This window comes from Triticum urartu, chromosome 7 (assembly GCF_003073215.2).
Source record: "Triticum urartu cultivar G1812 chromosome 7, Tu2.1, whole genome shotgun sequence".
NCBI lineage: Eukaryota > Viridiplantae > Streptophyta > Magnoliopsida > Poales > Poaceae > Triticum > Triticum urartu.
In genome coordinates, this window is record NC_053028.1 from 344,841,307 (window position 1) to 344,847,692 (window position 6,386).

A 6,386-nucleotide genomic window follows, 5' to 3' on the forward strand; every position below is an offset into this window, starting at 1 on the left:
CATGATTTCAGATCTCAACCTATTATGTTTCCATGAATATATGTGAGTTATTGATCCTATCTTGCAAGTCAATAGTCACCTATTATGTGTTATGATCCGTTAACCTCGAAGTGACAATAATTGGGATACTTACTGGTGATGACCGTAATTTGAGGAGTTCATGTATTCACTAAGTGTTAATGCTTTGTTCTGGTACTCTATTAAAAGGAGGCCTTAATATCCCTTAGTTTTCAATAGGACCCCGCTGCCACGGGAGGGTAGGACAAAATATGTCATGCAAGTTCTTTTCCATAAGCACGTATGACTATATTTGGAATACATGCCTACATTACATTGATGACTTGGAGCTAGTTCTGTGTCACCCTACGTTATAACTGTTGCATGAGGGATCGCATCCGACATAATTATCCATCACTGATCCATTGCCTATGAGCTTTTCATATATTGTTCTTTGCTTATTTACTTTTCCATTGCCACTGTTACAATGACTACAAAACCAATACTGTTACTTTTGCCACCGTTACCGTTACTTCTGTATTACTTTGCTACTAAACACTTTGCTGTAGATATTAAGTCTTTCAGGTGCGGTTGAATTAAGACCTCAATTGTTAAAACTTGAGAATATTTTTTGACTCCCCTTGTGTCGAATCAATAAATTTGGTATGAATACTCTACCCTCGAAAACTGTTGCGATCCCCTATACTTGTGGGTTATCAAGCCACGACGCCCAGATGTTAGAATTTCGATCCCATTTCTTGCATGTGACCTAGAAATTTACTCAAGGACACACATGTGATTTTTCAACCAACTTTGGTGCACTGGAGCATGTGCTTGTATTTGAAATTTTAATTATGCACACAAAGGTGACACGTTCCCTCTCAGAACCACGAGAGTTCTTGAGAGAAGCTCCGGTTTGCAAGAAGCTTATACCAAAACTTGTCCCTATTCGGCCAATTTTTTTACCACAACATGGTAGTACCATGACATGACACCATGCCAAGTTTCATGATTTTCAGGCGTGTTTTGAATTTACAAGAACTAGAAGTGTAACCCGCGCATTTGCGCGGCTAGATTTATCAACTACATTACCATCGGTATGTCATTCCCAGTAAAGAAAATATTAAGGTTGTGTTGAACGACCTTTCTGATTGAAGACAAAAGAAGGAAGACATTGAGGTGTCAATTTAAACATTGAAATCATGTACTATGCTTGCTAGATTTATCAACTACATTGCAATCGGTATGTCATTCCCAGTAAAGAAAATATTATACTAAATTCAAAATATTTTTTAAAGGTTTATAAGGTTGTGTTGAACGACCTTTTTGATTGAAGACAAAAGAAGGAAGACATTGAGGTCTCAATTTCAACATTGAAATCATGTACTATTTTTTCAGTTTTCCTTTTTCAGTAATATATTAGTGTCTATCTTTTTAATAATATTATCCTATTGAAATATGAATTAAAATTATGAATATTTTGTTGCACATACGTAACTTTTTGACAATTTTCCCACTTGTATTTGTTAGCTGATGCATACAGATTATTCTCCAAGTGATGTGTTTTCTCACACTCTTCTTTGATTAATTGTTGACGCAACTCGGTAAGTTGAGACGTCGTTTCTAATGCATCATTATTTACTAATTGTTCGGACGCTAATTTATATATTAGTTTTAAATATTTTGTTATCAAATATTGTTTTTACAGCACATAGTTTCATTTCTTATAGATGCACCTAGTTGTAATCAACAGTTCTGGAGAATATTTCCTATTGTAATCCGGCCACAACTCATCAACCGATCAACATTACTTGTGACAAACCTTGCAGCATAGAGGTTTTATGACTTTATAAATCCTGACCCTTCTTCTTTTTCATAAAATCTCGTTTGTTCTTTTTGTAATATGTAAATATAAAATATAAATAAATTTTCTTACAGCATTGTGGGCATGTATTGGATGCATCATTCTGTCTTGCCTTTCCTTTGGCCAGATGATCGTCATTGTGGGATAGATTGCCATCCTAGCTTTTATCTGCCAGACGATGTTCATGCATAATATTTCTTTCTCAAGTGTGCATAAGTGAATTGTGTAGTGATTCTTGGGTTTTGAATTATTCTAGCTCACGGAGCCCGTACGTGGAGTATGGATGAGTCTCTGTGTGGCTCATTTGTTCAGATATAACAATCTTGTCAGCTTGATTAGGTTGCCTTGCCAAATCACTCTAGGGCAGCTTGTGCACGGGATAGAAATTCTTTATTTTAACATTGTCATATAATTCTATAATTTCTTACAATGCAAAAATGTAGTTTTTGAGATGGGTATAAATAAATAGTAAATACTACATAACTTTTATTCCAACATATTGAAGGGAAGCGATTCTGTTTATATGAATATACATATTCTTTCAGATAACAAAATACGAATACAAATCATAGAACTCTATAATATATGAAATGATTCTTAAACTTTTTCCAAAACATAAAAAATATGTAATTGCATATTTAAGCATTTTGATTTATTTGAGATTAAAATTGATATGGATGTTTCCCTTGACACGTGATCATATGCACATGTCGTAGCAGGATACGATTTTTTTCTTTGTTATTTCCTTGTATAGACATATACACACGTCACCAGATGTTTGTATGGAATTTGGATAGTTTCTTTTTTGAATTTTTATTTAATGTCCACCTTTGTTGGTAAATTTTTTCTTTGAACGCCATGGTTCAGACAACCCTCTCTACCAAAAAAATTCACATGTCTGATAACTGACATGCGTTCATATTTATTACATCTTGAACTTTGATGTATTTTTCTCCATCAATTAAACGATGTACCTGAACAGAAAATTTTGTTTTTGTTTCGAGAATTTCTAGATAAAGAGCATTAGGCATGCATCGTGCACTGAGGTAGTCTGAGCTGTAGGGTTACCTTCGTCGACGCTGCCGCCGGCGCCCACTTCCTTTGCCGGCTGGCTGCTTCGGCTGTAGGGTTACCTTCGTCGATGACGCCGCCGGCGTCCACCTCCCTTGCCTTTTTTTGCCTGCTTTCTGCTTCAGGGCCTTTTAACGTATTTGTACCTGTGACACAGGTTATTTTCTCTCCCTAGGCGAGCCTAGGGTTGTTTGCTCCCGCTGGTTTCCTGCGGCAAGGCGTCCCTGATTTTTATCAGATCACATTTGTGAGAATTGAAGGCAAGCCTCTGTTGTAATTGGGAGATTGGGCAGTTCCTGTGCTAAGAGCCCAATTAGGTGCTCGTGTGAGTCCTAAGCACCTGCTGTGGTTTCCCTCACCCTACTGTAACCTTGCTGAGAGATCGGTGGAGTTTTTTTTATTTTTGTTGAGTTGAGATGAGATAAGATTGGTAGAGGTTGAAGAAGGAAGGATATCTATGACTTGATCTGGTTCCGTACATGCCTATGGTAGTCAAATTTTTGGGCGTGTCAAACATGACTCATTGTTAATCAGAATACCTATTTTTTTAACATGGAATTCCTTTTTTATATGTGCTTTTTCTATAACTAAAATTTTCTTATGTACGTGTCCTAGTAGGACATGGATTTCTTGATGTTTTTGTTTCTTCTGGTACGTGATGGCTTCGGGCGTAAACTTTTTTTTATGTCAGATGTAAACTTTCTTTGTATGTGCTTCTAATGATCTTTTCTTCTTGATGTTTTTGTTCACGTGTCCAAAAATAGGTTTCCGCCATCATCCATACGTGCATGCACATGTCAATGCAAACTCATCTTTTCTTTACAAAAAAGAAGTCATGCACCTTATACGTGTCGGTTCAAACATAACTTTTGCCACATAATGTAATATCTTTTAATCTCAGCCGTAAAAATTATCGATCGACGATCTTAATTATTTTAGATTTCTCGCCACATTACCATCGAGGTGATATAACTTTTAGAAATGTATGTGGTGCAAAACCCAAGTAACTTCACTACGTGGTAGTGGACTCAACAATTGAACTTGTATCCTTTCTACAAACTCTGGAATCAGTGGTGTCTTATCACTCCTGGAGTGATTTTGTCATGCTTAGCTACATTAAGAAAGATTTACGATGTAACAACTGGATGCACAATTGGCATTCCCTATAGTCAGTGGTGTCTTGTGAATATTTACATCATACACGTTGAAAATTACTTTTAAACAATACATGATGACAAATAATTGAAGAATTCATTTAATATGTTTTGAATTTGTGAATATTATTTAAAGTTTTAAACAATACATAATGATGAATATTTGTGTTTTGGGGTCCCCTTCATAATATTTCTATTATCATGCCTCTATAGTGTAAGCATATCTGACTTTGTATCCAAATATGCGTGTACATTCTTGAAACGTGGGCGTATATGTACCATAATAAAACAATTTAAATCTTAGCCTCACTTCTCCACTACTTAACCCGGAGCACTTACACGGTCATCATAAGTTTCAAAGCGTTTTCCAAAATGCATCTCTTTTTTCTTTAACTATAATTTGTGAATATCTTTACCGCCCCTGTTGGAACTACTTCTTTGTATAAAATCAGCACAACCCTAATAGGTCAAAATAGTAGATTCTTTTAATTTTTTATGTATATTACATGCATTTTTTAATGGGTCAAAAACGGAGATTATTTTTCTCTAATATGAGTACCAGTATATTATTTTTATTAAATATAGATAAATAGTTGATTTAATGGTTTGAGCAGGCCAAAAAGACAAAGAAGTAGAAGCTACTTGAGGCATCCAACCAAGAAAAATTTCATCAAAATCTGTCGTCATGTATTCTGCAAACCTTGACCCAAAAGGATCTGACGTTTATAAAAATAGAAAATAAGAAATATATAAAAAATGACTAAAGTTCTTCTCTGGGAAAAGACTGTTGTTTAACATCAATCGACACTGTAAGCATTATTTAGTTGTTGTTTCCAACATAAATGGACATGATAAACCGCAGCAATATTTTCCTTTTCTAAGAAAATACCGGTAGTTGCAATTTAGCCATCTTTAATTAAGAAATTTATTTGTGCAGCATACCAATTGCAAATGAGACTCGTCATAGCGCTTACAACAAATATCAGGAAGGTAAAAGTCTGTGTTTTATAAAAGAACATTGTCTTTTCTCTGGCGCTTACCTCCAGCTGCCATCTCATCCAAGTATTCAGCTGCTCAACTACCAGATTGTTACACCAATTGAGAGTGCACTTAGTGCTGAAAAATGGGTTACCTTAACACATATTCTACAGCTCTGTTGACTCGCCAGACTTTCGAAAGTTAGAATTATCATGGGATAGTAACTCAGGGGATCAGCAAATGGGACATATTTTTTTGTTGTGGTACTCTCTATCTAGTCCTTCCATGGATGCAGAATCTTAATTACCAGCTTATCTCCAACCCATATTTCCAGCATGCATATACAAAACCTGAGCTCTATAAGCAGTGTGTAGTGAATGCAAGCTAATGGATGGTGAACATTAGAGGTAATCTTAATTCTTACCGTCAAAGTCATCTACATATATAAGGCATATAAGGTGCAAATCATAGTCCAGTCCAGGCAATACTCTTGAAGCTTGTAGGACTTGGATGCATGTGTTCATGATGTTTTATCCCCGCAGGTCCTCCTCCTATTCTTGCCGCTCCGGTCGGCTTTTGTTCAGATCAGCCCCCATGTCCTGACAGGAGGCGTGACCTAGCCATAGGTGTGGAGACTGGAGACCTTCACTGGTTCTGTATGTGGCGGTGTCAGATCGCCGACCCTTTGCCTTCCTTAGCCTACTGGGGCATGTGGTAGAGAATTCTTCGACTTATTCGATTCTGCTCGCTATTTTGAGAGAGAAAACTGCAAGCCTGCGTCAGCCATGTCAGAGAACGATGAAGACACATAGTATCTCCCATGTGTTATTGGCTACATGTTATAGACATGTTTTTCTTGGAATATTGACGTGGTTGTTTTGATTACGTTTCTCCTGACTTTTTTATTGTTATTTCCTGTCCTAGCTTGTAATGATCCGTGAAACCCAAAATCCTGTATGTGGTCATTACTTTTGCTAGCCATCTATGCATGTACGTGACTAAACATGAGCGATCAATACGTTGCTGCGTACATATTTAGCGTGTTACGTAAAAACTTTAAATCTCAACCATTATTGTTCTAATCCGACAGTGTAAATAATATTACTATATGTGGATGAACGTGATGGCTTATTTGTCATCTCTAATATATATATATAATAGATTTTATAACCAAGTTTCTCAATGTTCTCGGCCGAGCCACGATGCCCAGATGTTTGAATTTCATTCCCATTTCTTGCATGGGACCTAGAAATTCACCCGAGGACACACATGTGATTTTTCAACCAACTTTGGTGCACGGGAGCATGTGCTTGTAGTTCAAA